Consider the following 21,454-nt stretch of genomic DNA (forward strand, 5'->3'; position numbering starts at 1 on the left):
CGGAGATTGGGTTCCAAAACTGGAGGGGGGCAAGGTGCCAAAACTGCGGGGGCAAGGGCAGTTTACTTTCCCTTGGTACATAAGGTTTAACATAGTGCGGAGACAACAGTGGCGGGGCCAACTACACCCCATGCCCCCTCCAAATAGCCGTCACTGCTGGTATGAAACAGTAACCTGTTCCTGTGGAATTGTTGTCTTAGTAATTCCAACACAAGTATGAACAAGTAGCCTACAGACGTTTTCTGAAGCTGATGTTGATCTATTCGAGGAAATCTTTTGTTACCTTTCTAAACCTCCAATCAGTAGCGCGATTGGGTGCCAAAACGAGGGAGGAGGGGGCAAGGACAATTTACTTTTTCTTGGTAGACAAGGCTTATGCGGCGGTACAAGTGGAAAAGGTGGGGGCAACGTCCTCTCCCCCCACACACACGCACCCTAATCGCCGCCATTGCCTCCAATACAAAAGTATCAATGTTCCTGTTAAATTGTTACATACTTAATATTATTTCTGAATTGTTCGTTAATTTATGGTAGGGTGCACGTTTACGAGAGTTTGCTGGGATTTCTCTGTTCTAAGTTATCCATGGCAAACAAAGCTTGTTTTTACTTTTCCACATATTCAAATAACAATAAGCTGCGTTCGTGAAGTGTGTTGAATGTCGAAGTCGCTATCTCGAAGGCATTCGAGTCCCGGCCATGGCACTTATTTCACTTAATCATCCTTCATTCTCATTGCAGCATTTAACGTAAAAAAAAGGTATAAATCTGACGTGATATAATGAAAATATAATACAAGCAACTTTTCCCGTTTCCCAGCAAAACAACGTACGCCATTTAGAAAGCGAACAACACATACTAGGTTCATTGTTAAAGAATAACAATGCATCTTATCTTAGTATTCTTGATTGATAAGACTCTCTAACGCTTAATTTTCACAGATTTTCAAAAGAGCTTCGATTGAAGTTGGTTGCGCTATCGATAAATTAATGCTGCCACTACAAAGATGAAAGATATAATGTTGAACACCAACTAATGCTACGTAAATTACCTTGATCGGTTCTCATGTACGTGAATGATAATAATCGACATCACGTGACTTATCGATATTGGAGAAACTATTGGAGCTACGAAGTCAACGAAGACAAACTGGGTGGGTTTAAAATGCTACAAAGTACCATCTCAATTGTTATTTTTGTCTAGCACTTTACTTGAATGATATAATCTCTAGAGTCATCTCATAACCTGTAGCATTTCTTCTTATATTTAATTATCTTTCATAAATTATAATTATACCTTGCGCTATATATCTAATGAGTCTCCGGTTGGGCAGGTATTGTTGAAACACCAAGGTCTTGGCGCTAACTATAGTGATTTTTTTTTTATTGTTGAAGGTCGATTGTTATCTCCGTACTAGTAAGAAACGTGTGCCAAAGTTAAAAAGTGGCTTAACTTGTTCTGGTATCTTTTTTCTTGTCTTTTGAAAGAATCTCACAGCTAAAAAAGAATCTTTATCTATGAGTTCAAGTTGTTGGACATAGTAGGTTCGTTTATTTTGAATGTTTTCGAGTTCGAATATCATCTGCACCTCAATTCTGATAACTCGATGGAAACTTTCCTGGTTTCTAAAAACTGAATCGCAGTAATTCGTTCCAGCCACTAAAAGTCTTCATGATTTGTTGGAATCGAGTTCAGGGTGATTCTTCAGTTGCGTCGAAAGAATCGAGTCTCCCTGCTTCCGATAAATCTTTGTTTAAACATATTGGTTTACAGAAATTTAGATATTTAAACTCATTGTCAATGTAGCAGTATCGTTGATTCATACATAATCATTAAACAAGTGATTGTACAGTAGATGGTGCTACTATTGCACCAAAGAATCTTAAGAGAGAGTTTCATTTAATAAACAAACGATTCACTATCGCCACCAATTCGTAGGATTGACTGCAGTGATCACTTCAAAAGAATCGATTCGTCCACCACGTTCTAGTAAGCTCAACTCCCTCTCTTTTATTTCCAAAGTAATGTAAATTCATTCAATAGTCGTGCACAAGACTAATATTGATATTAACCCCGACAAAAATAGAGATACAGCTTGACCAAGATGAGAAAAACCCCTGTGGCTGTGTCGCCAAATATTCATTCGTAAGCAAGAAGAGGGCTTTGCCAAAATGTACGTCATTCTTCAATACATCGTAGTCACCTTTATTCAATACAGTTTGTATCATCACGAAAGGGGCAAAGGTATAGACGTCATAGTTAACGTTGTTAATTTTTTGACAACGTAGCAAAGGAGAAAATAAATGACCGTCCATTGTAGTTCGCAAGTTTGAAGCGGTTCTTCTAGTTTTGGTTCAGCTTTACTCGAATTACTAGTGTCACGTAATTCGAACCTGATGACTCTCGCAAGGTGGTTCTGTGCTTGGGAATAGTGACTATGTAGGCAAAATGTGTAAAAGGCTATTTTAGAGTAATGCTCGAAACATTCTAATCATCTGAAGATGCTGTTGTATTCGCAACATACAATTCTATTTCAGAAGGCCTACGACGCCAAGGGTCCCGGGTTCGAATCCCGAACTAGGCATGGGTGTTCCTTGTGATTACCCCTTCACCAATTTCATCATATCATCACTCATCCTCATCTTCGCGATTAGCCAAAAGTGGAGGAAAAGCGAAGTAGAATAAACAAAAATCAACCAATCAAATATTTCAGAAGGCGGTGAGTATCTCTTATGGCTTTCTTGTTGCTGGTGATCAAATTTTGTATTGTTACTTTCGAATCATCTGCAACAAAATCTTACCCTTTCGTATACCTCAAAGTCTACTTTCGTTAATCAGCTCCAAAATTGTCCTGAGTATGACAAATGAAGGTACTTTTTAAATTGTAAACGATTCAATCCCAATGATATATCCTGTAGGTGTCCAAGAATCTCTATTGGCTAATGAAAAACTTTCCGCCATTTTTCACAGATGCATTCGCATACTTGAAGATTCACAAAAGCATGTGCGAATCAGACCCTTGAATTGACCCTGGTTTTCACCTTGGGAAGAATTGCATAATTCAAGGCCAGCAATTTCTTGCTTACATCATCCTTTTTTGAAGATGGCTTTTAATTGGCGCGGAAGGTCCCTGTGTACACCTTCTCCAGGGAGGATACACCTTGTCGCTTTCAACCAAAACAAGCAGCCGCGTGGTTAACAAGGCGTTGTGGAGGCCACAGCAAAGCGCCTACTTCTGCCGTGCCAATTGCATGAGGGCATGTTGGTTAAACGTCTTCGGCGAGGACGAACACCCACGGATGAGTGGTAAGTGGTTATTCAGGACTTCCGGTCAGTGGTAAAGTGCCTGGTAGCCGTGTCCCCGCCAACCGGCGAAACACGGAAAATATGCCTTTGTATGGTCCCATGCATCTGCACAATCACACAACACACATGTATCTATCAAAGACTGGCCATTCAATTTTCCGGAGTCGAATCCCCGCTTGTACAGCCACGGACACTGCCGGATTGTAATGATTGTGTTGAGTTTCAATGGAATCGTTACAAGCCGGCAGTATCCGTGACTGTACATGCATGAACCTTTGTAAGCGTCAATCAATTTTGTAATTACCGCCGGCCCCTGTGGCGGAGTGGTTAGCACATCGCGCTACGACACTAAGGGTCCCTGGTTCGAATCCTGACCTGGGCATGGATGTTTCTGAGTGTCCATTCATCAATTTCATCATATCATCCCTCATTCCCATCTTCGAAAATAAGCCAAAAGTGGCACAAAAAGCGAAGTTAAATAAATCAAAATCAAATCAATTTTGTAATTACCATTTATTATCATCGTAGTGATTTATCTCCGTGGTGGAGTGGTTACATCATCACGCTACATTGGCAGGGATCCCGGGTTCGAATCCAGGCCTGTCCGTGGGTATTTTCTGTGAGTGTTCCTTCATCAATTTCATCATGTCATCACTCATCCTCATCGATTAGCCAAAAGTGGCAGAAAAGGGACGCTAAATAACAAAAAGCCAAAAATACAAATACGTGTATCGTCGTCGCTTTGTAATCAAGGGATCCCGGTGGAGGCAAATAGCATAGTGGTTCGGATCCCACTTTAAACTGTAGGTCCAGTCCAGATTACCCTTTCTGTGCATAAAGTGGACTTAAAATAACATTTCAATTCAAGACATACGTATATTTGGATTACATACGTATACTGCCACTTTTGGCTAATCGCGAAGATGAGGATGAATGGTGGTGATGAAATGACATAGATGAAGGGACAATCACAAGCACATGTGACTGAACACAACACAGGTTCCACTGAGGACTATACTGGCTGCGATTCAAGGCGTCAGAGCCTGGTTAGTCTGCGAAATGCAGTCCAGGACGAGAGTCTGACATTTTCGTGCCTTCAGAAACGGTCACTCTTAACACACCATGAACTCAAAGGTACTCAGAACATTAATAAAGATCCAGTTTATATTATGTGTTGACGACGTCCTTATGTCTTTATGTCTATTTCCACCGAACCTTTTTTATTGATTTATTTTTAACGGAGATAGGTCTATTAATCTGGAGAAAACCAGCAGAACCACAAGACAAGTGCTCCCACCAAGCATCGAGGCCGAGATGGCGATAATTTGATGTACCAAGGGGTGGGAAGTCGCACTTACAAAACGTTGGTGTAGGAAACAACGATAAAGAAAGAACACTGGAGACATGTCATAGCGTTGCCAAGCAACGCGCCCATAGCCGTCTCCTCATGTGCTAAAAAGAGGACCAAGAAACGGACACCTCCAAAAGTATATCGGTTTCCCTTGTAAATAGGCACGTGACACGGCCTTGACACCGAAAGATCGAACTTAAGTCTTCTACGTGAAAGTCAAACACCTTAACGAGTTGAATAAAAAGGTATTTATTGACAACTCCCGTACGCTTCAATTTCGGGATTGGTGAACATTTCAGTCTGCGGGGTTTAGAGTTTGGTCTTAAGAAATTCAATGTCTAAGAAAATGAAAAAGAAACTTGGTAATTACAGTCATTCCATGCTCCCAATTCCGAAAAACGACACAGAATCACGCAACCAGGATTTTATAACGGAAGCTTCCTTTTCCCTCGCTTTTCTTTTATTTCCACGTGCTTCTTTGAGGATAATTGCAAGCGAGAGAAGAAGTTCAAGTTGTTTGCTACCCGCGGCGGATTCAGTTGGGGCTTGCCCTGAAAATGAAGAGTTGATTCAAAACTTTGCAAAGTAGCAACTTGATTTGCCTCAATCTGCATTTGTTCTTTTTTTTTTTTTTTACCAGTTTCCTTATATTCCATGATTCTACTATATTCCTCTTCTCAAGCTGAGATCTCCTGTTGATAGGCTCTTTTACCTTTGGGTGTTACTTAGGTGTCCGAAAAGTTTCACAAGACAGAGAAATTAATTTATGTGCTCAATAAGATCCCCTTTATGTTCAAAACACGCCTACAGACAGAACATAATGTTCCTCAGGATACAGAGAGTAATGTCCGGTGGTTCAACACGACCATCGTTATCGATTCTGGTGTGTAGATCATTATGTTGCGCATAATCTATGGAGCGGGAATTCTTGGACACTGTTCTTTTTCAACTTCATTTTCGTTTACAGAATACATTCATCGTTTGTATTCCCAACTCTCGAGGTGTAAATGGTGACCTTCGCTGAAGGTAGTATATCTCGGTAACTACAATGTTGCTGACCAACGAGCCTGGACACAGCGTCAATATAATCCTCTGTAAGGATGTGTTTTGTCTTTATATGTGCTGAGTGTCCCTTTAAAGCCTCAGCTTTTAACCTGAGTAAGGAGATTTTAGACCTCAGAGACACATGTTGATTTTAACTATAGTAAGGGGCTTCATCCCATATAATTTGATAGGTGTAAATAGCCAAGTGCTGACATACCCAGAATTTACACTTCAATTAATCAATTCCATTTCTTCATTTAATGTTCAACTTACATCTTTGCTGCCACATGTCTGAAGTCCCCAAACTTTCCCTAATCCTTGAGGCCCTAGACTGACTATACTCCTATTCCGGAATGTCTGGAGTAAGAGAACGCGAACGCGTCCTGGGCGCACGTTGCGGGCGTGTGCCTCGTCCAGTGAACGTCCGAAAGGGAGTGGTCGCGTGGGAGGGGGCGACTCGACTGTTCATTCGCGGTCCAGTAGTTCTGTAGTAAACATGACAGCTCGCAAGCCTACTGCATTCTGCATCCTTCCCCACCTAGTATGGCCCCGCCCACAAGCCTTCGCCTCTGCGCGTCGCTACTCCAGACATTCCGGAAAAGTTGTATAATGCATTTCACAAACAGCGTTCTGTCGCCTCAATTCTAAGCTTTAAGCTAACACTCTGTTACTGAACAGCTGCTTTCAATTGAGTATCTCTTGGGATCGATGTACGTGTTTCAATCCTCTTTTCACAGCTTCAGCCCTCTGTCAATATGGTGTCCAAATGCTTGTACTCATTCTCTTCCACCTTTTCTTAATCGTATGTAATCATTACACACTAAAGGTAAGGCTTCATTTTCAACAACCGTTACCTCCTGTAAATTTCTGCTAGCTAAACGTGGCAGCCAACCTTTCAGCTTATGAGAAACATAATCCTTTGCATCCTCAACCTGGTGAAGCTTGAGGGGACGTTATGTTTACAGACATGGAATCAACTTTTTCGCCAGGAAATGTTTCCAAACATTCCGTTCAATGCCTTTCCTTCAAACTGTATCGAAAGAAAGTCTTTCCTGGACAGACACGGCCGGAGGTGTTGTCCTCAGGCAGCGGCACATTCGTCTGAAGCTTGGTAAAAAGCTAACTTCCACCGAGAAAGGGAACTTGCCAGTTTCCATGGCTGTATGTGCAAGAGAGCGTGTAATTGCGGTCGTCGGAGATACGAGAAGTTGAAAGTACTCATTGAACACCCACTGACACTCGTCTCTCCCACCTCTGTGCCTTTTTATGACTGTGCTTAAATTGCTAACTGGTCGTTACTTTTAGTCTCGCATGTACCGCGACGAATATTTTCAACTCGCATGTCCATATTTGAGGAAGGGAACGAGAGGTACTACTATCGAAAGATATCGAAACGTAGAAGGCAGAACTACACACGTAGTACCATAATTTCTTACCAGACCGCCAATACTGGCTGCTCAAATGCTGCGTAACTGGAAATGACCTTTGGTACTTGATCTACTGCTTTACCAAGAACAGCAAACCCTCTGATTCTATCGTCGAATTTTCAACCCTAAAGGAACAAAAAAAGCCTGGGGATGCAATCAATTGCTTGCCATGTAATCCTGCTTCTGCGTTGCTTCTATGTATCCACTCAATACACAGCTGTAATTTAATACCACACGGGTGAAAATTTTGCACTGCACTATCCTGTAGCACAGTTCGGTCCGAGCATTAGGGAGCTTTCAGACCGAACCGACAAGCCGCAAGCCACACGGTCCAGTCCAAGCAACACCTAAGCGACATGTGTACTTAACGTAACAACCAGCTTACGAGAGGTTGCATTTATTTTTGAAGGTTCGTTTTTAAGGGAGCTCTCATTGTTTGATTGATTGATTTGATTCATTTTACTTCGCTTTTCTGCCACTTTTGGCTGGTCTGGAATATAAGGATGAGTGATAATATGGTGAAGTTGATGAAGGGAGATTCACAAAGTGTCGGGCTGGGATTCGAACCCGGGATCCCTGGCGTCGTAGCGCTTCGTGCTAACCACTCCGCCACGGAGGTCGACTAAGGGAGCTCTCAGACTAAATCAACAAGCAACATGGGGGGGGGGGGGGTCACACCGAAACGACAAGCTACACACCCAGCTCTTCCACTCACAGCCTGTAAAAGAGTAAGAGTAGTCACTGCGTATGCGCGACTAATAGACCGAGGTTATTGAGAAAATGGTTCAGTCGTGTATCTAGTCGTGTTACTTCAGTACAAAAAGTTATATTTATTTCTGAAAGTCCGTTTCCAAGTGGCACGTGTCGCTTCTGTCTGAAAACTCCCCGATTCGCATGCAGCTAGCATTCTTCCCCACCAGTTGAAATCATTCGCCGGAACAGCATGCGAGAAAGGTCACGTGCATTATGGACAAACCAGTTGACAAGGACACCTATACAAGAATGTCACGCAAAGCACTCTATCCTACGACGGTCGTTTTGCATATTCAACACATTCCTCCAGAAACACACGAAGGTTGTGAAAGCACGCTTGCGTAAATTCCGCATTAATATTCAATATGAAGCAAGGGGCCTAAGGTTTCGCTCTGCCAATTCCAGAAAGTAAAAATTTCATGTGGTCCTGGAGCCTTGTCACTTAATATATCCTATAGGGAAAAAATGAGCACCTGCTTGAATCTCAATATTTGGAGCAAGGACCCCATTTTGTATGAAGAAACAGGCTGAGAAGCTGCTAACACAAAACATTGATTTTTGTGTCTTAAGTAAACTTTATGCACGGTAAGGCTAATCGTGACTGGATCTACAGTTTAAAGTGAGATCCGAACCACTTCCACCGGATATCGAACCCGGGACCTCTTGATTACAAGGCGACGATGTTAGTTGCCACCACACCATCAGGAGATACTTGGTATGAATGCAAAACAACGTGCTTTCATATATTCAGTAGGTACTTGCATACACACAATCACGCACACATATGTGTGTGTGTCACTAGATTGATAACAAAGTTGAGACATCTATGAGAAGGCGCTAGGTCGAAGTACAACATTTTATATGTTGTGTAAGCGGCGACATTTTGTTAAGACGCCAAATGTCAACCTCTCTTCCAGGTAGTAAGCCCTGGGCTGCATTTTGCAAACCCAACAAGGTTTTGTCATCTGGCCATTATAATCTTCGGGCTCGTATTGTGTCGTCCGCATATATTTGTGGTTGCCCCTTCATCCGTCTAATTTTATCACCATTGTTCACATCGTGGCGATTAGCAGAAGTGGCAAGAAGGCGGCGTAAAATAAGCTAAATCAATCAACCAAACACTAGCATTAGTCGTACTTTTGGCGGACAGGGCGAAACAATTCGATCAGAGTCCTTTGGAAACTTGTTCCCTGCAAATCTTCAGACACAAGATGCAAAAAAATTGATGAACATTCACTGAACTCATTTTCGGCAATTACAAAACCACACAAAAAAGTATAATCGGAAGAGTCCAGCTATAAAATCTGGGACGTAATTTTCGTAACGTGCCTTCCCTACGGCGTAAATTAGCTACTTCCTTACATCTCGTCCTACACCTTCCCCTCTCCTTGCAAGATATCTGGCTCAGCGCAAGGGGAATAAGGGCTACCGGAACTGCTTCGGTAAGCTCAGTTGATACGTCCAAAGACGCACACCTTTGTTTGATGCACTCTTGGAGACGCGCGTTCCAATGTAACCAGGTCCTCGGATTCCCAGGCCTTTCTTTATTATATTTTGCTTAGTGCTTCTTCTTTCCTCGCGAGACACACTGTTCCACATAGGAAATTCCCACACAGAGCTCCACAATCGCTTGCATCTTTATGTAATCCAGTTCTCACAGGATTGACAATGAACTAGGCCTCTGCGCCACAATGGAGGATCGCAAATGAGGTGTCATTCTACGTAGAAGGAGCAATTTGTTTCCGCAGCTGATAACCACCGTTTCCTCTGGTGTTCTGTTACATCCGAACCCGACTTTGGATGAGGTGTTGCCACAAGACAGCTCATCAACATTGCTGAAGTTGGTTTGGTTTCTACTCAATACATGAACAGCGTAGAATCTTCTGGCTTCGAACAAGAAGGAAAAAATCTTTTCCAAGGGCAAGTCAAGGTCTAGACCTTTGACCAACTTCAACGAAGCCGTTTATTTAATTTCCTCTCCCTTTGACAAACAGCTATGATAATTATGAAAAAATGCAACTGCTTAGAATTCTTTCTAGGGCATTCACGTTAATCTTCCTGTCATTTCTTTTCGCTGTTGTCTACATATTCGCAACAGTTTACTACATGGACGTGCGCAGGACGTTTTCCAGAAAGGGGAAAGCAAGGTAATTTTTTTCCAGGGGGGTAAAGGAGGCATATTTTCCCCATAATAGTGATGCCTCCTCAAAAAACACTGCTTAAGTCTAAAATTATCTTGTTCCTTCAACGCCCTTACAATAATAAATATAAGTTACTGTGACTGATATGAAATTATGTTTGAATTATACAGGGTGATCCGTTTGAGATGTCAGAAAAGTAAACCGTTATATACAAGAGGTTAATGTACGTATCTCCGAGCAACTTGTTGTAATACAAGCAGAAAGGATGTAAGTTTCGAGTAATTGGAGGTTTACAGACTTCAGCCACATGGCGGCGCTAATTTGCATGGTAACAAAGGTGGTGGTCACGTCACAACAGCGCGCACAGTATGTCGTATGGTATGCGAAATTTTCGAGTATTATATGCATGCTACTTCCACCACGCAGCTGAAGACTGTAAACATCCTCTCACTCGAAACTTACATCCTTTCTGCTTATATTACTAACAAACTGCTCACAGATATCTACATTACCTCTTATAGATAACGGTTCATTTTTATGACATCTTAAACGGATCACCCTGTATAATTTTTAGGTGGACATTCATTTTCCAGGGGGCCGTGGCCTCTTCCTTGCCCGCCTCCTTTCCGAACGTCCATGGTTTGCTAGGCTTATGTAGACAAGACACTATGGCGAATATATGGACAGTAGCGAAAGATGTCCTAGAAGGAATTCTGAGCATATGTAATATTTCAAAATTTGGAATATCGTATCGGTTTTTTCGAAAACGGTTTCACTGGCGTCGGCCATAGGTCCCTCCGAGCCTTAAGCGTGATATAGACGTCATGTTTTTGTTACGTCAGAAATAAAAATTAGGGGTGAAAAAGAGGACATGAATGAAACAATGGGGAATGAGAAGAAGGAAGAAGTTTAAATGAGCGGGGCACAGAAAGAAAGTAAATCAAGAAGAGAGTAAGAGAGAAAAGGAAAAGGAAGAGAAATAAAGAAGCACGAGAGAAGCAAAGAGGAAGGAATGGTAGAAAAGAGGACATAGGATAGGAAACAGAATGCATATACAGGGTGTATCATGATAGAGTAAACAAATTTTAAGAATTTATTTCGACTAAACTACTTGTATATGTAATGCAACAATGATATTTGTTGTGTGTCAATCAGAAACACTTGAAGTTTCTATGAATGTCCACAAATGGCTTCAAATATTCAATGTGGCTTCCACCAGTTATGCGACGCACATCCCATCGAAATTCGAGTTCTTGCCACACTTTTCCCAAGAACTCCTCCACCAAAGCAAGGGCGTTTCTTATTCTCCTCTTTAGCTGTTGCACATTCTGCGGCATAGACTTTATCTTTCACAAAGCCCCAAATGCAGAAATCTAAGGGTGTAAGGTCTGCGAACTTTAAGACACAACCTGCTTTTCCTGCACCTGTAAAAGTCGCCATTTTCTATAACACTACACCAGCGCCACAATGACCGTGTTTACAAAAGTCTTGCGCATGTAAACAAAACTTGAAGATTGTCTCATTGTTGTGTTTCGGATATTTTTCTTAATAAGAAACCTGATAAGTTGTTTATTATGATACACGCTCTGTAAGTAAAATGTATGAAGGGAATCACAAGTAGAAAATATTTCCTTATTCCAAGAGGAGCCCCCGAGCGAAAACTGCAGCTTGTCGTGCCACTTCAGTACGAATAGTTGCATTTATTTCAGAAGATTCGTTTTCAAGTGTCACGTGTTGCGTGTCGCTTTCTGTCTCAAAGCTCCCTAATATTGATTAGTGAGTTAGAAGTGTCGAGATATTGAGCAGCCCCTATTTAAGGTACTTCCCTTGTATTTGCCTGAAGGGTGTCACAGTATAGCCACGGCATGTACCAATAAGCATCCTGGAACCTAGCTGTAGACTGGAGTAAGTGCTTGTACTCTAGCCTTTTCCCTCCTCCAACTGGTCTGCTGACTCACGTTCGAAAGGAATTGATTGTTCTGGTGTGATAGTCATTTGTTCGGTCAATGCTCCGTTTTTTTGGGAGTGAAGTTCTCCCACTAATGGCCATTGTTGTAATCTTGCGACGTTCCGCTCCATCGAGTCCTCTTCGAGAGGCTGGAATTGTCCGAGATTACTAGGGCGTTTAATAATCGTGCGGTTCCACTCTGTGTAATGATAGCTCTAATGGAATATTTGTCACCTGAGAAAGTGAAATGTGCAAGCGGCCTTGGTATGGGGTTGCATCGTTGCAACAAGTGTGCAGTGCAAGGTGCGTTCAAGAAGTTTCACGACTGATGTTACCTGCGCTAATGTAGCGGGAACTGTTGGAACTGAACTTTGTCTTATCTGAATTCATTTCATTTGTACCGAAAAAGGAATTCCTTTGTTGCCGGTGTAGTGTCTGTTAGTTGAGGTTTTTCCAACCCTAATTGATCGATTCGTCATTCGAAGTGGCCTCCCCGATGGCGTAGTGATATTGTCGTCGCCTTGTAATCAGCGGGTTCGGGTTCGATACCCGGTGGAGGCCCATACACAGTGGTTCGGATTGCACTTTAAAGTATAGGTCCAGTCAGGAACGTAGCTGAACCCCCCCCCCCCCGAAAGCCTACAAATATATAATTGAAATATTATTTTTTACTGTAAATAACAGAAATATAGTTATAACTACAGTAAGAACTGCATTACATTGGAAAAAGTTTAGTGTATAATAGAGGAACCAGATTATTTGTTTTTTTATATATATATTCTACCATTAAATCCAATGAATAAATGGGTCCACAGCTTCCAAAACGTATAGTCTTCTTTGTGAGAGGTTACAGAATATAAGCTTTATGAGTAAAATTTACCACCAACTGTTAAAACCTTTTTTATACCATTGTGTAAAAGTTATTAACAAAATACAATAACTATGATTTTCAATACACCAACTGTACAAAATATATGAAAAATAATGCACAACAATTGTGTTAGATATTCACTGATATGGTGGATCGAGTAGTATCTCTCCATTTATGTAATAATAACAATAAATTTGGATTGAAATTGATATATTTTTAATAACTTATAATAGTTATTGTTGTAAAATAACAGTAAGTATTATTGACATTATTATTTGTACTAATCAAGTTGTATCTATGGCCTGACACCCTCTACAAATATTTCCGACGACGCCCGTGCTGATAAGGGATGAACCCCGCCCCCCGAAATAAAATTGTGGCTACGGATCTGGGTCCAGTTCAGACTATTCAATCTGTGCGTAAAGTGGTCTTAAAATAAAAATTCAAACAAATTCGTCATTCGAAGTGTCGTACAGATGGTAGCAATGTGCCAGGCAAATACTTATCGTTTTAAGTCTAATGAATTTTGTTGTAAACAAATATCATTAAACCAGTACCAAAGAAGTGTCATGTTTAATTGTTAATTTTAAATCCGAAGGGAGGGAGGTGAATACACGCCAATCCTATCCATCCCAGTCTATGTCCCTCTCTATATGAATATCATGTCATTTCTCCCCCCACCTCTCTCTCCTTTTCCTCTATTTATTTATGCCTTACACTCTTCTCCATATTCTCTTTCTCTCTCTCTCGTATTTCCATTTATTTTTTATCTGTTTGTGCATTCTCTTCCATCTTAGGTGTCTCCTCTTTCCGTCCCTCTTTTTTAAAAAATAAAACAATTGTTGACTACATCTTTAATAATAATACAGTACTACACGTATTTAAAGAAGGCTGTACTATATTCTATGAATATTTTTTTTCTCAGCTGAGCGGCCGGTTAAACCGACGACCGATTGAACCGATGCCGGTTAAGAGGGCGCCCACTCTATATTATTAAAGTGTTTTTTTTTATATAATTAATTTAAATAACCTACGTATAAGTAGAACAATGTTGGGCCTTCCACTCTTCCCATATTATATTTCTCTTTCTCTCTCTCCCTCTTTCATTTTATTTTCTTATATATTCCTGCGTCTCTGTCTCCTATCCCTATCACTATCTTTTTCACTTGCTTTAGAGCATGGGTTTAACTTGGGACCTAATTTTGAGGGGGCAGAATCAAACTGGGCCTAATTTTGAGGGGGCAGAATTAATTTGGGCCTAATTTTGAGGATGCAGAATCAAACTGGGCCTCATTTTGAGGGGGAAGAATCAAACTGGACCTAATTTTGAGGGGGCAGAATCAAACTGGGCCTAATTTTGAAGGGGCAGAATCAAACTGAGCCTAATATTGAGGAGGCAGAATCAAACTGGGCCCAATTTTGAGGGGGAAGAATCAAACTGGGCCTAATTTTGAGGGGGCAGAATCAAACTGGACCTAATTTTGAGGGGCAGAATTAATTTGGGCCTAATTTTGAGGATGCAGAATCAAACTGGGCCTCATTTTGAGAGGGAAGAATCAAACTGGACCTAATTTTGAGGGGGCAGAATCAAACTGGGCCTAATTTTGAAGGGGCAGAATCAAACTGGGTCTAATATTGAGGAGGCAGAATCAAACTGGGCCCAATTTTGAGGGGGAAGAATCAAACTGGGCCTAATTTTGAGCAGGCAGAATCAAACTGGGCCTAATTTTGAGGGGGCAGAATTAAATTGGGCCTAATTTTGAGAGCGCAGAATCAAACTGGGCATAATTTTGAGGGGGCAGAATCAAACTGGGTCTACTTTTGAGGGGGAGAATCAAACTGGGCCTAATTTTGAGGGGACCGAATCAAACTGGGCCTAATTTTGAGGGGGCAGAATCAAATTGGGCCTAATTTTGAGGGAGCAGAATCAAATTGGGCCTAATTTTGAGGGGGCAGAATCAAATTACGCCTAATTTTGAGGGGGCAGAATCAAACTGGGCATAATTTTGAGTGGGGAAAATCAAACTGGGCCTAATTTTGAGGGGGCAGAATTAAACTGGGCCTAATTTTGAGGGGGCAGAAATAAACTCTGCCCAATTTTGAGGGGACAGAATTAAACTGGACCTAATTTTGAGGGGTTAAAATCAAACCTGGGGCTTAATGTTTGGGGAAGAGACTCGAAAAGTTTTCATCCAATAAAAACAGCATTCAGGTTAATTTGCTACATAACTGTGACTTTTGCGAAATCAGAAATATTATTCTTTATTACTTTGCTCCTCAGGACCCCTAACTTGTAAATTTTAATCAACAAACCTGAAAATTTGGGGGGGGGGGAAGTGCTTCCCTTGCCCCCGACAAGTTACGCCTATGCTCTCTCGCTCTTTCTCTCTCTCTCTAGTAGCAACACGGAAGTAGCGTATGTCAATATTTCATTGTCACTTCTATTTATCACTATCGTGGCAAGTTTCTTTGTAGTTAAAACCAGAGATGGGAAAGCAAGCTCTGTTGATCTACCTGAAAGAGACAATGACCTCTGTGATCACTTCATATGTCACATTTCTTTCGCAGGACTTTCGTTCAGCAGAAGCCCGACCTCCGAGAGGACGAAGCAAACGACCTTGAAGATTTGTGATTCTGCTGCACCTCACAATAGGATTCCGACGTAATTTCCCAACTTTTTGGGATCCTTCTTCAGCAAGTTTACGTCTTGTGTTAACCACTGACGAAAAGACAATGGCAGCCACTAACAAAAACCGTACGCCGTGCAACGGAACCCAGCTCTGGGTCGCAAAGGCAAAGCACTTTTAATTTCCAGCCGGGAATGCAGGATCTTGCTGGCCAGATCTTCATCTGTGGCCTCACGAAATTGAAAGTGAAGCATGTAACAAATGAGAAGAGCAAGAAAAAAAGGGGAGGAGAATATGAGATGATGTGAACGGGACGGGAAGGTCTTCTAGATAACGGTACACACTGAGCGAATGTGGTTTGCAATCACGTTGTCCTGCCTAGTGCGGAAGCAACATTCGTCTGTCTTTTTTTTTTCTCTCTCTCGCCTGTTTTTCCTCTTGCGTTCCTTACGTTGCGAGCAGAATGCCACTTTTCAGTCTCGGGCAGCATCTACAGTGTTTCCAACCGAATGCGTTAACTACCAAATCTGGTGCTTTCTTCACTAAGGGAAAAAGCTAGATTGTAATGAAACGATACCGTTTTTTGTTTTGTTCTTTCTTTCTCAATTCTGGGACGCTCAGGTGAAAGCGCGAGTAGCAGTGTTTTGTTTGTATCGACCAGCTGGAAAGCTGCTCTTTTGGCAGAAGAAATAGAGAAGACTGGATTTCATTTATGTGCTCTCATTTTGACATATTGCAAGTGTTCCAAGAAGAATAAATTAAAATTATTTCATTAAAATAATATGGAGTATTGGATGCATGACCATTAAGAAGGCAAAGTCTTATCTTGTTCGGTGATGACTAGAGCCCGGAAGTTTGGCAAAATGCCTCTTTTTATCTACTGCATATATTGATAATTTTTTTCCGGATATACGTTTTTTATGTTGTTTCGAATGTTTTAGAAGCCGTTTCATTTTGCCTATTTTGCCTATTTGGGACCTCACTGCCTATTTTAAATTATAATGCCTTTTTTGTCTTTTTCAATGAAATTTGACATTTTTTTTAAAAAAAATGTGTATATAAATTATATTTCTCCCAAAAAACGTTGTTGGCATTTATTTTTCTTCCGTTTATTATGTGAATAATTTTCGCCTTATTTAAGTAATATTGAACTCACGCATTTTTCAACATCGCTGAAGGAGAAAAGTGTGAGAAAAAAGTATTTCATGCTGAGTCAGGATATTGCCTTTCGGTTAACATTTCTTGTGCATGATTGACTGTTGAAGTGGACAGGTTTATTTCGAACACAAAGAAGATATTTCTGAAATCTCCCTCTCGAACCCGAAAATTTCAGGAAGTTCCGCCTGAGCTTAGTTTACCTCCGCAAACAGTCTTGACGAGATGGGGAACCTGGATATCAGCAGCTATATATTATGCTAACAACCTTCAAAAAATCAGTGAGGCGATCGATGCTCTTCCAGAAAATGAAGCGGCTTCAATTCGTGAAGTGAAAAAAAACCCTGTGCTATTCAAATTTATTATTGCACATTATGGTGCATTGCCAGAGACAATTACAATTATAGCATCCATGAAAATCTACGAGGAATCTATGCAGCAGATGATGGAAGTGCCAGGAGAAAAGGGGTCAGCTGTTGCGGAAAAGTGCAAACGGGTAGTGAGTGCAAATGATGACTTGAAACAATTCAAAACAATTTGTGATATTCTTAAAGGTGAAAATGCTGTTACCAAAATGAGTCCCGCTACATTAGCTTGTTTTATGTATGCTCCAATAACTTCTGTCGAAGTAGAAAGATCATTTTCTATTATGAAAAACATTCTCTCTGACAAGACGACTATCAATGAATGTTGAGAACTTAAAAAAAACACCTTGTAGTTATGTGCAATCAAGACGGAGAAAATTGAAATGCTCTTCCCAATGTAGATTTTAACATGTTGCCAGAAATTATAGATAAAAGTAAGTGACTTCCAAATGTGCCTTTTTTCGGTTTATTTTGCCTTTTTTTCATTTTTAGTGCCTATTTTCCACATTATAAATGCCTTTTTGCCTGCCTATTTTAACGAAAATAAATGCCTGAACTTCCGGGCTCTAGTGATGAATAAATTGCAGTTGCTATGAAACTATTAAAACACGCCCTAAAATTCCGATAATTTATATTCCTTTTTGTCAGACAAACCAGGTAATGGTAAAAACAAGAAACAATACACGATGCAGGGTTGTTTTTCAGGATACAGGTAAGTTGTAGAGATTAAAAAAGGTAAAGTGCTCCCCGGTGCTTAGCACCACGCCATGAAGGCGTATAGGGGGTGGGGGGTAACGCCCCACACTTTCTTGATCCGGTCGTGAGTGGGGGTGATGTGATCAACATCACGCCCCTGAGCGCCTTTACGCCCCAGGGTTTCCCCGAGGTACCCATGTCATTCGACGCTGTAGAGATTTCAAGGTGGTTTTCATTAAGTCCCTAACAAAGGCAATTTTTCTTCTGACTGCAACTGTAAGTTAGTCACAGGATTTCACAAAGATTCAGTGGCGCAGCTGGGGGCTGCGGGAGTCGGCCCTGGGCGCCGAACGATTTAAATGAAAATAAGTTTTAAAATTGATTGATTGATTTGTGGTTTTAAGTCCACTTTACGCACAGAAAGGCTAATCGGGACTGGACCTATAGTTTAAAGTGGGATCCGAACCACTGTGCCGTGTGCCTCCACCGGGTATCGAACCTGACACACCTTGATCACAAGGCGACGATGTTAACGCTACACCATCGGGGAGGCACAAAATTCGTAAAAGAGAGAATGCATTGGCGTCCCGTGAAATTATTTCCGCCCTATTAAATCAATATTAATTTCAGCCTGGAAAAAAAAATGTGATTCAAAAATTTTCTTGCGGTGCCTCCAACGGGAATTGGATCCAGGGGCCCCTCAATTACAATGCGACAACGTTCAAGGTTGAATGAAATTTTCTAGGTATATTCATTGTTTTATCTAGTGGAAATCATTGTACTCCATTGGCAACCTCCTTGCCTTGCATCTCCATTGACAAAGCATCTCACGTATGGCCAGTTTCCTTGTAAAGCTGGTCGACGACAGGCATGTCACGTGACGCATCCTTCAGACGAACGTTACTCTCTCCCCACTTTTTCTCCCACCGTCACCTCACGCGTCCAACACGCACAAAAAAAATACACGTTTATGACCAAAGCAAGACTTAATCTGCGCTTGCTCACTTCTTCTTTTATACTTCTGTCTTCAGGAATGTACACAGCTTCCTCGCCTTTCTTTCTTCTGTTCTTCCTCTTTTTACAGAAAGACAATAAGGCACTGTTAGTTTCTTCCGCATTGGAAACAATCCTGCAAGACCAACATGGTTAAAGATATGTTGTTTTTAACTTTAAACCGATGCTTTAATGGTTCAAGATTGTCGTCATTTTTATGGGGGTCTCAACTGGTCTTCTACATTAGTTTAGCAAAATCTAATAGTGACAACCATGCTAAGATGGTTCATCCTAGTGAACAAACATATAACAAAACTAGTGATTAATGCCAAAGATTCGCAAAGGTTACAAAAAAAATAGTTGGCGATATTGCTTGTGGAAACCTAAAGGTTTTTAGAAAACTGGCTATTAATGCTTGTGGAAACCTAAAGGCTCTTAGGAAACTGGCTGCTAATGCTTGTGGAAACCTAAAGACTCTTACAAAACTGGCTGCTAATGCTTGTGGAAATCTAAAGGGCCTAAGAAAACAGGCTACTAATGCTTGTGGAAACCTAAAGGCTCTTACAAAACTGGCTGCTTATGCTTGTGGAAATCTAAATGGTTTAAGAAAACTGGCTGCTTATGCTTGTGGAAACCTAAAGGCTCTTAGAAAACTGGCTGCTAATGCTTGAGGAAACCTAAAGGCTCTTAGAAAACTGGCTGCTAATACTTGTGGAAATCTAAAGGGTTTAAGAAAACTGGCTGCTAATGCTTGTGGAAACCTAAGAAATTTTAGAAAACTGGCTGCTAATGCTTGTGGAAACCTAAAGACTCTTAGAAAACTGACTGCTAATACTAGTGTTGCCCACGGGACGAGACGGAACAGGCTTTTAAAAATTCGAGACGAGACGAGATTGATCATGGGTCCCGAGACAAACGAATATTTTCGAGACGAGACAGCATTTCACAGCATTTCCACGAGACGAGACAGGCCAAAGTCTCGTCTCGTGGGCAACACTAGCTAATACTTGTGGAAATCTAAAGGGTTTAAGAAAACTCCTTGCTTATGCTTGTGGAAACCTAAAGGCTCTTAGAAAACTGACTGCTTATGCTTGAGGAAACCTAAAGGCTCTTAGAAAACTGGCTGCTAATGCTTGTGGAGCTCTAAAGGGTTTAAGAAAACTGGCTGCTTATGCTTGTGGAAACCTAAAGGCTCTTAGAAAACTGGCTGCTAATGCTTGTGGAAGCCTAAAGGCTCTTAGAAAACTGGCTGCTAATACTTGTGGAAATCTAAAGGGTTTAAGAAAACTGGCTGCTTATGCTTGTGGAAACCTAAAGGCTCTTAGAAAACTGGCTGCTAATGCTTGTGGAAACCTAAAGGCTCTTAGAAAACTGGCCGCTAATACTTGTGGAAATCTAAAGGGTTTGAGATAACTGGCCGCTAATGCTTGTGGAAACCTAAAGGCTCTTAGAAAACTAGCTGCTAATGCTTGTGGAAATCTAAAGGGTCTAAGAAAACTGGCTGCAACGGATTTCGACTTGGTATAACCTCTATACCAAGTTTCAGTCCAATCCGTTGCTTCGAACAGGCGCCAGAGGTCTCTGATTACGGCAACCCAGTACCTACCAAAGAACTCGGTTGAACAATCTACCCCTAATTTGAGTCCAGAAACGTTCTCGCGCCCCTTGCTGTTTTGAATATTATACATCACATTCTACTCTCAGAGTGAAAGCAAGCAAACACCACGCTTGGGTGTCTCAAAGGTGCAATACTTCAAACGACGTTTCTCGCTTTCTATCAACAACTCGACGTGGAAACTTTGAGGGCCAGCTGAGCCCGTGGGAAGGAAAAAGCGAGAAGACACACGCGTTCTCACATTGTACGTGTCCCCTTGTGTGTATATGCTGTGTACTCTTTCGTCTCTTCGGCGTTAGGTTCCCGTACTTTCTACAACCAACGCACCTTTGAAGGACCATCCTATTCCCAAGAGGCCTGCGTTGCCAAATCCATCTCCGTTGCACTTTCTCTCGAAGATACAACTGCTGATGTTACTTGGGTCTTCAAGTTCTAACATTGCCATCTTCTTTTATCATTGCCACATACAGTACAACAGATTAATAACAGTACATTTCAAAGTGGGTGTAATGTGCTAAGTTATTGAAGCAATAGAATCTCCTCCATGTACCGACGTATTGAAACGTTATATTTCTCTCTTTGTGTTTGATGATTTGTTCTTTTCAATGCTTTTTTCATTGGAATGCTACGAATTCGTTCTTCTTCTTTCTAACACAGAATTACAGTATTTTCCTCGAAATGTCCTCCTCCGTGGCCGTGTTTGGATTCCCGACTGCGGGACGTCATGGCTTCGAATCCGCCTGGGTTCAGTCTCTGGGTTCTCGGCCTGTGTGTAGGACGGGTGGCAACCTACCATGTGAGGAAATTGGGAGCTACGAGTGAGTAGTGTAACCCGGTCTTGGAAATCTCCTACGAAGATAGAGGGTTCGACGTGCTGACCCTACGTCACCCCATTACCGCTTGAAGATCTCCACACCTCTAGGTAGACTGGCAGTCGAGAGATCGGCCTAGGTCCTTCCAGGGCTGTAGAGCCACGGACTATTATTATTATTATTATTGTATACTGAAATATTTTAATCTATTTTCTGTTAGTTTCGTCACCTTGTAATCAAGGTGTCCCGGGTTCGATACTCGGTGCAGGGGCATATTTATTTGGGATTGCCGAATCGAATGGAGGCTCATGCAGCGTGTGACGTCACGGCAGTATGAAACGTTACTTGATGGA

At 41.4% G+C, this 21,454-nt stretch overlaps 1 protein-coding gene across 1 annotated transcript in view; it reads right to left on the reverse strand.

The window, feature by feature from the left end:
* The window catches only part of pio (zona pellucida domain-containing protein piopio), a 164,787-nt gene that overhangs the window by 121,811 nt on the left and 21,522 nt on the right, over positions 1-21,454 (reverse strand). The gene's annotated exons all lie outside the window — the stretch shown is intronic.

The sequence above is a fragment of the Lepisma saccharinum genome, chromosome 21 (assembly GCF_977018435.1).
Source record: "Lepisma saccharinum chromosome 21, izLepSacc3.1, whole genome shotgun sequence".
Classification (NCBI taxonomy): Eukaryota; Metazoa; Arthropoda; class Insecta; order Zygentoma; family Lepismatidae; genus Lepisma; species Lepisma saccharinum.